Source organism: Macadamia integrifolia, unplaced genomic scaffold (genome assembly GCF_013358625.1).
Source record: "Macadamia integrifolia cultivar HAES 741 unplaced genomic scaffold, SCU_Mint_v3 scaffold_56A, whole genome shotgun sequence".
In the NCBI taxonomy this organism is placed as follows: domain Eukaryota; kingdom Viridiplantae; phylum Streptophyta; class Magnoliopsida; order Proteales; family Proteaceae; genus Macadamia; species Macadamia integrifolia.
The window spans coordinates 331,450-344,143 of NW_024870669.1; the positions used below are offsets into that span (position 1 = coordinate 331,450).

Below are 12,694 nucleotides of genomic sequence, written 5' to 3' on the forward strand. Positions count from 1 at the left end.
GACCACCACTTTGTGGTCATTAGTTTTACAAGGTATGGCCTCTATTCATTTAGAAACATAATCAACGGCCAAAAGTATGTACAAATTCCCAAAGAAATTAGGGAATGGTCCCATAAAATTGATGTCCCAAACATTAAAGATCTCAACTACCAAAATAGGGTTGAGGGGCATCATGTTTCTCTTATTGATACGGCCAAAAGACTGGCAGGCGGGACAAGCCTTGCAAAAATCAAAAGCATCTCTAAAAAGAGTGGAACAATAAAATCCGCATTGGAGAACCTTTGCAGCAGTTTTCTTAGGTCCAAGTGTCCACCACATGCATGATCATGACAAAAAGAGATAATAGAATTTTGCTCATGATCAAGAACACATCGTCAGATAATCTGATCCAGACATATCTTAAACAAATAAGGATCATCCTAGAAAAAGTGCTTAACTTAGGAATGAAATCTATACTTATCTTGGGTGGACCAGTGATCCGGAGTCACACCTGAAACTAAGAAGTTGACAATGTCAGCAAACCATGGTTCACTGGACACTGCAAATAACTGTTCATTTGGAAAGTTCTCGTTGACTGGAGAATCGACAGTTAAGGAATTGGGAAGCCGGGATAAATGGTCTGCAACTAGGTTTTCAACTCCTTTTTTATCCTTAATTTCTAAATCAAACTCTTGCAAAGGTAAAACCCACCTAATGAGATGGGCTTTGGCATCCTTCTTCTGAACTAAGTATCTAAGAGCAGAATGATCAGTATACACCACCACATGTGAACCAACTAAGTAAGACCGAAAATTTTCTAATGCAAACACAACTGCTAAAAATTCTTCTTCAGTGGTTGTATAATTGAGTTGTGCATCATTTAAGGTCCTACTAGCATAATAAATGACAGTGGAAAACTTATTAATCCTTTGACCCAAAACCGCTCCTATGGCAAAATCTGAAGCATCACATATCAGTTCAAAAGGTTCAGTCCAAACAGGTGGTTGAACAATAGGTGCATTGGTCAACTCCTTCTTAAGTTGTTTGAAAGATTCTAAGCACTCTTTAAAAAACTCAAAAATTTGATCTTTGACAAGTAATGAAGTGAGAGGTCGGGCTAACTGACTAAAGTTCTTAATAAACCTTCTGTAGAAACTGCATGCCTTAGAAAAGATCGGACGTCCTTAACAGATTGAGGAGGTGGTAAATTATCAATTAAATCCACTTTGGCTCTATCTACCTTAATTCCCTCCTTGAATATTACATGGCCTAAAACAATACCAGATTTAACCATTAAATGACATTTCTCCCAATTCAAAATCAAATTATTAGATATGCACCTTTTCAAAACTAGAGAAAGAAGATGAAGACATTCAGAATAGGAATTCTCATGAATTGAAAAGTCATCCATAAATACTTCTAAGAATTTTTTGACCATGTCAGAAAATATGCTCATCATGCATCGTTGGAACGTAGTAGGGGCATTACAAAGCCCAAAACACATATGCCTGTAAGCAAATGTTCCATATGGACATGTAAAAGTGGTCTTATGTTGGTCCTCTAAAGCAATTGGGATCTGGTTATAGCCAAAATATCCATCAAGAAAATAATAGTATTCATGTCCAACTAACCTCTCTAACATTTGGTCAATGAATGGCAATGGGAAGTGGTCCTTCCAGGTTATCACATTAAGTTTCCTGTAGTCTATGCACACTCTCCACCCAGATTGGACACGGGTTAGAATTAGTTCATTATTGGCATTGGAAACTACAGTCACACCAGACTTCTTAGGTACTACATGAACTAGGCTTACCCATTGACTGTCAGAGATATGATAAATTATTCCATGATCCAAGCACTTTAGGATCTCTTTCTTAATAGCTTCCATCATCACTGGGTTAGCTCTTCTTTGGGGTTCTGTAGATGGTTTGGAATCCTCCATAAGATGCATATGATGTTATAAAATAGAAGGGCTTATACCCTTGATATCAGCCATGGTCCAACCTAGGCTTCCTTATTATCTTTTAACACTTTAAGTAACTCCTCTTCTTGGCGAGAAGTCAAATTTGAAGAAATTATTACAGGAAGAGTCTGGTCAGGCCCTAAAAAAAAGCATACCTCAAATTAGATGGCAACTCCTTAAGATCTAGCTTAGGGGGCTTAAATATGGAAGGTTTGGGAATGGAATTGGAAAGGGGTCCTAAGGGCTCCACACAGGTGTATGAAGACTCAAGACTTCAAAAAAGAAATTTTCACTATCATCATCCAACTCATCCATACACTCTTGGAATTCTGAATCAAAATTAATATCAAAGTTGGTAATTAAATCATCAAAAAAATCTAGAAAATCCTCAATCATATTAATCTCTTCTTCCATATGTGGTTGCTTGCCTATCCTAAACATGTTAAACTCAACAGTTTAGTTACCAAAAGATAATCTTAGGAAACCATTCCGGCAGTTGATTAATGCATTACTGGTAGCCAAGAATGGTCTTCCTAGAATTATTGGGATCTCATCCTTGGTTGAGACAGGCTTGGTATCTAACACAATGAAATCAACAGGGAAAATAAATTCCCCCACCTTTAGTAAGACATCCTCAACCATCCCTTTAGGAATTTTAACAGACCTATTTGCCAACTGAAGAGTAGTTCCACTGGCTTTCAATTCTCCTAATCCTAATTGCTTGTACACATGGTAAGGTAAAAGATTCACACTTGCGCCAAGGTCAAGTAAGGCATGCTCAATGTAGGTGTTGCCTATGACACAAGATATGGTAGGGCTTCCTGGATCCTTATACTTGGCTGCTATAGGCTGAGTAATTATGGAACTAATGTTACCTGCCAAGAACGTCTTCTTGAGAACACTAGTGATACGTTTGTGAGTACACAAATCTTTCAGTACCTTTGCATAGGCGGGGATCTGGGATATGACATCCAAAAGGGGGATGTTCACTTCTACCTTTTTGAAGACTTCTAAAATTTTGTCCATGGAAGCAGTCTTTCTTTTGTTTACCAAACGATTAGGAAATGGGACAGGATGAACATAAGGACTGTTAGGGATTTGCCCTTGTTCAGAAGAATAATTTTTGGTTTTCTCAACCAAATCATTTTTAGTTTCAAAAAAATCTTTAGGTTCATCAGACGAACCTGAAACGAGAGGCACACTTGTGTCCTCAACTGAACTGAGTTCTCTCGTAAGATTTTGATGGTTTGTCATGAGGAGGGCTATATTTTTTTCTAAGTCACTTATTCTACTTGCCTCTCCAGTGTTGGTAAACCCAGGGGGTTGCTGATAAGATGATAGGAGAGGGACCCTAGGAAAACTAGCCTGAGGTCCTACATTTTGTTAGGGATATGCCCACACTCCTATAGTTGGTTTTGATGATAACAAATATATGAAGGTGTGTCACAATTTTTCTTTAAGTATTGTTTTGTAAAGACTTCATATCAAAGATTGAATTTGGTGAATGAAACGAAGAAATGAAGATTGAAGTCATCAAATGAAGAGTATCAACAAGTTGGCATCAATTCTTGAAGAAGATATCATAAGAATTTAAGCTTCAAGATGTCAAGACATGAAGCTTAAAGACATGGAATTGCAAACAAGAAGAAAAGAAGATAAAGTGCCAAAGAGTGGAAGGTTCAAGTGAAGAAGAAGACCACTAGGATAGATCGGTTATTTTTAATGTAGTTTGTAACTTCCAAATATATATATATATATATGCACTCACCACATGCATGTGCATTGCATCATACTAGAATGATCATAGAGCATACCTTGACCAAGTATGGAGAGTTTCTAAGTGGTAAGGAACATATAAGGAAAAATGTGTTCTAGTGAAATTATGTGAAAACCACATTAACCTGACTTAAGGATATTTTGGATAATCTTAGAGTCAATATCAGGAGATGAAACCTTCATATAAGTTGTAGGAAATCGAGTCACGATTTAACGCAACTGATTTTAGGTCATTTTGAGGTCAGATCAAAAAGTATAATCAAAACACTGATGATTGTTCAGTATGACAACATTCTGTCAAAACAGAGTATGTCATGTTGGAGGTCAACCGGCTGGAAGCCCCGATCGATCGGAGCTGTCCGAGACCATAGCCAGTCGACCGTTAAAAAGTTTTGATCGACTGGTGACTGCCTTGAAGTACCCCAACGGCTATATTTTGCCTCAACGGCTCTTGGCGGTCGACCGGTGGTCCTAGAATACGTCTGTTAGAGCCTGATTTCCTACCTAAAATGCTTCACTAAGCTCACCTATAAATACCTCTAATACTACTCATTAATTAACAATAAATCCCAACTTTAGAGAAGCATTATTTGAGCATTAGAAGTGAGAATTGGTCTACACCATCTCTTGAGTTCAAGTTCTTCATTTTACATTCAAGAGGAACTCAAGACCATCTACAAGTCTTCATCTACATCTTGGCATTTACATTACAAGCATAAAGAAGACTTCAAAAGGTGCATTCATTCTATCATCATTGCATATTTCATTTGCACCACACCGGAGGTAATTCTCTTTTATTCCACTTCTCCATTTTCTATTTTACATTAAGTCTAGACTGTACTTAGGCTTGTGTAAGGACCCTCTCATCCTTAAGAGATTGTAAGGATTCTCTTATCCTTAAAAGAGTGTAAGGTGCCTCTCTACCTTAAAGGAGATTGTAAGGTGCATCTCTACCCACAAAGGAGATTGTAAAGGTGTCTCTCTGCCTGTAAAGGAGATTTGTAAGGATACTCTTATCTGTGAAAAAGATTGTAAAGGTTTTCTTCCCTACCTATCGTACTGAAAGGGAGAACTAGTGGAATACCTTACAAGAGGATTCTTGTAGAGAGTGGACTAGACTCAGATTGAGTCGAACCACTATAAATCTTGTGTTGTGTGATTGTGCCTATTTTATTTATTTTGCATCGTTTTTAACTTGCAATCACACTTGGCACCAATACATCGAAAAGTGTAAATTTCCACTAGTATAACTTATTCACCCCCCTCTAGGTTATTTCACATTTGACCTAGGGAAATTATTTTGAGAAAAAGATTGTTGTGCAAAGGGGGGCCTTTGGAGTCCAGGTTGACCTTGATTATGAAAATTGGAAGGCCCTGCTTGGTTACCCTGATTCCAAGAGAAATTTAGGTGATTTATCCATCCTGGATTGTTGGTATTACTATATGGATTATTTGGTATAAGGCATTAACACTATTATTAGAAGTGCCCCTAGAGGTGTTGGGGCATTCTTCTAGGAGATGTCCAGGGGACTGGCACCAAGCACAAATCTTAACCAAATTGACTGATGATGGCTCTCTAGGAACAATAGCCTCAATTCTCTTGATTAGGCTATCCAAATGGGCTTCCTTGGCTACTATCCCATCTACAAAATATCATTTTCCTCCTATGGTTCTTTCACTCTCTTGGGTTGATTCCCACTCACGGGTTTTGTCAGCTAAGTCAAGTAAGAATTCCCATGCCTTTCCTTCATTTGTAAAGGATGTGAATCCCTCAGAGCATATAGACTCTATCATTTGTTTAGTTGGGTAATTAATACCTTCATAAATTAATTGACATAAATGCCATAAGTCTAGGCCATGGTGAGGGCATTCTTGGAGTAGATCCTTGAATCTCTCCATAAGTTTGGAAAATGACTCACTAGACTTTTGCCTAAACTAAAGGATATCACTTCTAAGCTTATTGGTCTTGTGAGTTGGGAAAAACTTCTTAAGGAAGACAACTGTGAACTATTCCCATGAGGTTATGGAATTTGTGGGTAACCCATACAACCACTTCTTAGCTGGGTCTTTCAATGCAAAAGTGATAAACCTAAGCTTAACAACATCATCAAAAAGCTATTGGATCTTAATTAGAACACATACCTCTTTAAATTCCCTTAGAAATAGGTATGCATCCTTAGAGGCCAACCCATGGAAGTGGGGCAACATAATGATGTATTGAGATTTGAGTTCAAAATTATTGCCTTGGACTTGTGGTAGAACTATGCAGGAAGGTTGGGCTATTCTAGTAGGGTAGAACCTATCTTTCAGAGATTTATGTGAAGGGTTTTGCTATTGGTTTCCTATATTGAAGGGTTTTAAAGAGAGCAAACGTGTAGGGGCACTACTTGTTGGATCTCTTTTTTTCTAACTGATTCTTAGTATTATGTACCCACCTAACACTCATGCAACAGAAAACTACCCACAACTAGAGTAAGACAAGTACAAAAGAATGGATAGCAAACTTTTTTTTTATGATTTTTTTTGGCTTTTTGAGAGCTTACCAGCAGGGATCCGGGGTTGCTCAGGTCAATTCCTGAGGTACTGCAACAGGGCGAAACCTGTCTTTATCATACTATAAGGCATGGTGACCTCCACCGATATAACTATTATTGTAAGTTGTTCTTCTCAGGAATTCAATAAAAGAAAAGGAAAAACAAAACAAAGCAAACAAAGCACTCCGATTTACCAAAAGAAAGTGAAAAATAACATGGAACTGTCTCCCTGGCAATGGCGCCAAAAACTTATGTGAGATTTTAAATGTAACCATAAGCGTACGGATCAATGTAGCTATGGGTCGAACTCAGAGAGAGCAGCCACTTTATTTTTTTTTCTTTTAATAATGCAAAAGTGAACCTATTAATGGTTGTGACCTAATTCTAACTACCGTCCTAAACATATGAATCTAAAACAACGTCCTAACCATTCGTCATCTAAGAATTTAAAGATGCAAGCCACGTAATTAAAATTAAATAAATAAATAAGTGAAAATAAAAAACCCACGCAATTAAAAAAAATAAAAGAAAAAAATGTTGAAATAAAAATAAAGTAAAAGAAATGGGAGAAAGCTAGAGAGAGACTCACAAGTAGGTTTCTCTACTTAACCCGAGGGATGCATCATAATATGAGCTTCCCTACTTGAGCAAAGAGTCACTCTTACAAGGGTTACTCTACTTGGCTTTAGGGAAAGGGAGACAATTAAAATAAAAGCAATAAATTGATGGTTCTATGGCTAGGAGGGGCAAAGCCAACACATACACTAGCCATGAACCATGGGGAAAAGGGATAGCAATAATGTAACGACTGAAATTAATATCCTAAATTAAGAAGGAAAGGGTAGTCAGAAAGGAAATGAGAGGGGGGGAGATAAGACTATTGAAGGAGCCTACTTACTTGAACTTCAACCCTTGAACTTGAAAGCTTGGGTGATTTGAGATACTACCAGTACTAAAAACCAGATCTGGAATAAACCAAATCTGAAATTTCTAGTACTAGAGAAAACAAATCTTAAAAAAAAAAAAAAAAAAAAAAAAAAAAAAAAAAAAAAAAAAAAAAATTGAAAAAAAAAGATGCTCCATGGCTCGTGATCTTGTCACCTAGATCTAAGCCTAAAACTATAACTTTAAAAATTACAACTCAATTGCATAAATCATAAACATAAAAGATTGAATAAGAATAAAAGAGTGATTACATTATTTGACATAAAAAACTATTGCAAAAGTGATTAAAGAAAAAATAAAGAAAAACTAAAACTAAAGAGAGTGAGAGAGTGAGAGAGTGAGAGAGTGAGAGAGGGAGAGAAAGAAGAAAACTAAGCATAACCTAGAAAATAAACTAAGGAGAATAATAATTAGGAGGGGGGAGGAAGGGATTTTATAGGGTTTTTGTCTTGCCTCCTTCCTTCTACAAGTCTTCTTTAAGAAAAGAAAGAAAATAAAATAAAATAAAATCTTGATAAAAATCCTCATTCTCTGAGATATTGTGTGAGGAAAGAGAGAATCCATTTTCAAAATTAACAAATTCCATTCCTTCCTTGCAATATTAACTTTTTTTTTTGCTAAAAGATTATTTCATTAAAAGATTAGAGAAAAGAAAATAATAGCCATACAATAAAACAGATTCAAACATTTCTTAGGGATACCCTCCCTATCAAGGAATCTAGCCCTCAGAAAAGAGCTCGCCATAGACTCTTCAGTCTTAATTCTCCAGGCAGATTTACATAGCATTGTCTTGTTTATGTCCCTCAATCTCCTCAATCTGAGACCCCCTTTCTCCTTAGGCTTACAGCATTGGTCCCAATTGACCACAATTTTTTTTGCATTGTCCTCTTCCCCTGTCCAGACAAAATTCCTCATCCATCTTTCAAGAGTATTAATGAGAGAATTTGGCCACCAGTAGACCGCAAAACTGTGAGTTGGGATGCTAAGAATCACAGAAATCACTAATTCCACCCTTCCTGCCATCGATAAAAGTCTTCCCTTCCAGCCCTCTAATTGATCCTTTGCCCTATCTAGAATAGGAAAAATCGATTCTTTTTTGACCCTGCCCTTAAAAATTGATACACCCAGGTATCTGGTAGGAAAAGAACATAGGGGAATACCCATTTCCTCAACAATGGCTTGCTTGCACTGGGGAGAAATATGGCCTAGAAAAATCTTACTTTTTTCTAGGTTGATGCACACTGGCCAGCAAACTCCTGATATTTCACAAGAAAATTTTTTAAATGGCGAACATACCTGAGAGAGGCGTTCCCAAATATGAAAATGTCATCTGCAAAGAGACTGTGAGCTAGAGTCATCACCCCTCGAGGGCCATTAAGCGCCTTGAACTTTTTCTCTACTATAAGCCTTTGGAGACCTCTGCATAGCACCTCTTCCGCCAGAATAAATAGCATGGGGGACAGGGGGTGCCCTTGTCTCAAACCCCTCTCCACCCCTAAATACCCTATCGGACCACCATTAAGAAGAACTGAAATTTTGGTAGAACCCAGCATCTGATGCACCCACAATACCCATCTCTCTGAGAATCCAAATTTCCTTAGAACTTGAAAAATAAATCTCCAAGACATCGTGTCATAAGCCTTTTGGATATCTATTTTCAAACCCATTCCACCTCCTCTAACCGTCGAAAACAATAAATTTGTTAGCTCAGACACCATTGAGATATTTGAATGAATTATTTTCCCCTTCTGGAAAGCACCCTGCTCTTCCGAAATTAGCCGATGCAAAACCCCTGATAATCTAGTCGCCATTATCTTAGAGATAATTTTGCAAAAGAAATTCCCCAAACATAACGGTCTAAATTTATCCAAGCTCATTGCCCCTTCCACTTTTGGAATTAATACTAGGAAGATAGTATTAATACCATTAGGCATTTACCTTTACTGAAGAAACTTTGAACTGCATTGCAAACATCTAAATTAATAATTTCCCAGCAAGATCTATAAAATTTACCTGGGAAGCCATCTGGACCTGGAGCACTCTCAGGATCGAGCTCCCAAACCGCCTCTTTAATTTCTGCATTGCTTGGTAAGACATCCAGCCTCCATCTATCATGGTCATCGAGCACCTTTGGGATGCAATCTAACAAGTCCAAGTGCTCAGAAGTTTCTGAACCCTTAAGAAAATTCTCATAAAACCCACTAACATAATCTTCCAATTGGCTCTTGTCGGAAATAATTTGCCCGTCTTCCTTTTTCAAAGTGTGAATAGAGTTTTTCAACCTTCTAATTTTTGCACTAACATGAAAAAATTTTGAGCATCTATCTCCTTGGGTTCTCCATCTCATTCTAGCCTTTTCAGCCCAGAGCTTTTCATGGTTCTCCATCGCTTTCAGCAACCTGGTTTTTGCATCAGCTTCTTTGGCAAAAATCTGGTCATTCATCCCATTTATTTCAATCTCACCTTGCACTTCCTCCATCCCTTTCTGCGCAGCCTCCAATTCCAAGTTAATGTTAGGAAAATTTTGTTTAGCCCATGGCCTAATCGCACCTTTCAGCCGCTTAATTTTCTGACTGAAAACATATATAGCTGAGCCACTAATCCATTCATCCCATGATTCCTTAACCACTTTCATGAAGCTTTCATTTTCTATCCAGAATTGCTGGAATTGAAAGGGGCAGTTATTTGGCCTTACCAAAGACTCCGAAGTTACAAGGAGAGGAGAATGATCAGAGGCCCCCGTATACATCACTTCCTGGTGACAATCATGAAGGGCAGAGAACCAAGAGTCATTACAAAAGGTCCTATCCAGCACAACATTTACATTTCCTCTTCTCCTATTATTTGTCCAGGTGAATTTACGGCCCTTGGAGGGAACCTGAATTAAAGAACATCCATCCACCATTGCTGTGAAATCAGCCACCGATCCCATATTAAAAGCTCCTGGACCTCTTTTCTCATGCGACTAGAGGGTGGCATTAAAGTCTCCAATTACCATCCATGGAATACCTGGACCCGGGCATGAAGCAGTCAAATTAACCCACAGCTCCCTTCTAGCCTGCCTGAAGCATTTAGCATGAACTACAGACAGGGAAAAATTTTTTTGCTGCCAGCTAGAACTCATAGAAATGTGCTGCTCCGATGAAGAAAGAACCATCGGCTTTGAGAGACCCCTTTTCCACATAACCCAAAGATTAGGAACTTTTTGCATTCTCTCATTATGAATGAACTCAGTTTCGAATCCATTTTTATTAAAAAACCTCTTAGGGAAGTCATGCACTTCCATCATCGGCTCAGCTATACACACTATATCTGGAGCCTTTTCCCTCAGAATTTTTCCTAAGGCTAATCTAGCAGCCTTCTTCCTTATACCTCTGATGTTCCAAAATAACACATTCATAGTCATCTCTTTAACAGAGCGAGCCTATCTGATTTTCTGGAAGCCTGCTCAGAGACCGCATCAGACTTCCCCTTTTGTTGTCTTCTTTTTTCTAGTTCTCCTTCTCGCATACATGCCATTCTATCCACCTGATTCAAGTCCTCATAAAAAACCACCATTGCCCCATCAATTAGCTGCTGAGAGCTTCTATATTGACTATGAGAGAGCATAGAGATATTACCTCCACCCTCACCATGACCCGAGTTATCCTGATTATCAGTCCGCCCCCTTCCAAAATCAGTTTGAAATTCTTCAATCTCATTCTCTGCATGTCAACGATCAGCCCCTTCCATCACCACACCATTTTTGCTAACTAAATCTATGATAGGCTCCCCTTCCATTCCCGCTCCAAACCCCATATTCAAATCCATATCTGATGTAGTCATATTATGGTTGACCTCCACACCATCCTTATTTATTTCCATGACTGGATCCATCTGTAAAGGAAGGACCACAGAAATATTCCCCATCCTTTGATTGCTTTCCATATTAGACAAGTCCTCCCTTGATTGAGATCTAGAAACAGCATCTCTATTTTCTCTTCTAATGGAAAGAATTTGCCCCGATATGGCAACTGGGATTGCTGCCATTCCCTCTCCTCCTTCCACCGAGTGCTGCCCAGAACCATCGGAATTCTCCATTGTCGCCGCCGCCTGAAGCTCCCCCTCACGAAACCTCTTATCTCTAGCATCAACAACTTTTCCTTTCTTTGCACTCTGGAAGAGAGTGTCCAATTTTTTTACAAAATCCACATTTTGTCATTCCATCTTCATATATTATTCTTTTTTTAAACAAGAAAACCTCACCCGATCCTGGCTGCTTCCTCTCCACTTGTATCTCTTCCACCCTTTTTATCCCTGACACCACTTCCACTTGCACCCTCGCGTAACTACCCATTGCCGCAGATCTTGTTCTTCGTTCCAGAACCATGGGCCTACCTGCTCCCTTGGCCATAGAAAGAAGAATTTTCTCATGCCAGTATTCCAAAGGAAGATCTGGAAATCTGATCCAGACAAGTTTTGTAGGTATATTTGCTATGTGCACATCAAAGTCAGGTTTCCAGTGCTGAAAACGAATGAATTGGCCCTTCACTTTAATTAAATTCCGTCGCCAGATGGAGGCCATGTCTCCTTCTAGCTCAAACTGGAATAGGATATATCCTTTTCCCATTGGAGATAGTGCAATCTTTCCCTTCAAATTCCATCCCTCTTTCGCTTCCTTACGAATATCGTTAATTGATATAGATCTAAAATTCGCACTCCCGATAATCGCAGATTTAAATCTTTCCAGTCTTTCTTCATATGCGTCTTGAGGAATCACAATCCGAGTAAATGAACCTGCTTGGATCGGATCTGGAAACTAATCTACATTAGGAAGGGTGCTTCCCACAACTATGGAGAAGGATCTCTTCGAGATAGTATTTCTTTCGTGATCCTTTGTAATTTCTGCTTCAACCTCTGTCTCCTTCCTTCTTCACCATCAACCGCCTTCAAACCTGAGGTAGAATATAATAAAGGATTCCAAAAATCTGTCAGCAGCATCTGACATCCTTTGTCTGGAGGTCACCCACCTCCAAGGTCATGGCCGGAGTTATAAACCCTATCTGCCCACACTACATCTCCCTTCTCCATCTTTCAGTTCTCTATCTCCGACAGCAATCGATCATTCTCCTTGCAATAGAAATGTGCTGCTCCGATTTTCTGGAAGCCTGCTCTGATCTGTCATCTATTTGTTAATTTCTATTACATTCTTGGGTGTCTCCCACTCTACTATAGCCTTCACTTTATCCGAGTCCACTTCGATCCCATTCTTGCTTGAGCCAAAACTCACATTTTCTGAACTTGGCATATAATTACTGTTCTCTTAGTTTTTGTAGTACCATTCTCAAGTGTCTTGCATGCTCTTTTTCAAACTTCAAGTAAATCCCACTTGCCTAGATATGTATAATGTTTGCCCTTAATACGAAGGAGATCCGGTGATGCAAGGTTTTAGCAAAACCTATCATAAAAAGGTTGAGTTTAGTATATCTCTACTTTAGGATCACCAACAAAGTACGAA

At 38.6% G+C, this 12,694-nt stretch overlaps 1 protein-coding gene and 1 non-coding gene across 4 annotated transcripts in view; both read left to right on the forward strand.

Annotated features, from left to right (window-relative positions):
• The window catches only part of LOC122071695 (E3 ubiquitin-protein ligase CHIP), a 94,357-nt gene that overhangs the window by 14,203 nt on the left and 67,460 nt on the right, over nt 1–12,694 (forward strand). The gene's annotated exons all lie outside the window — the stretch shown is intronic.
• On the forward strand, nt 5,571–5,677 carry LOC122071697. Its single transcript, XR_006138250.1, has one exon. It is a non-coding gene; the product is annotated as a small nucleolar RNA R71 (small nucleolar RNA).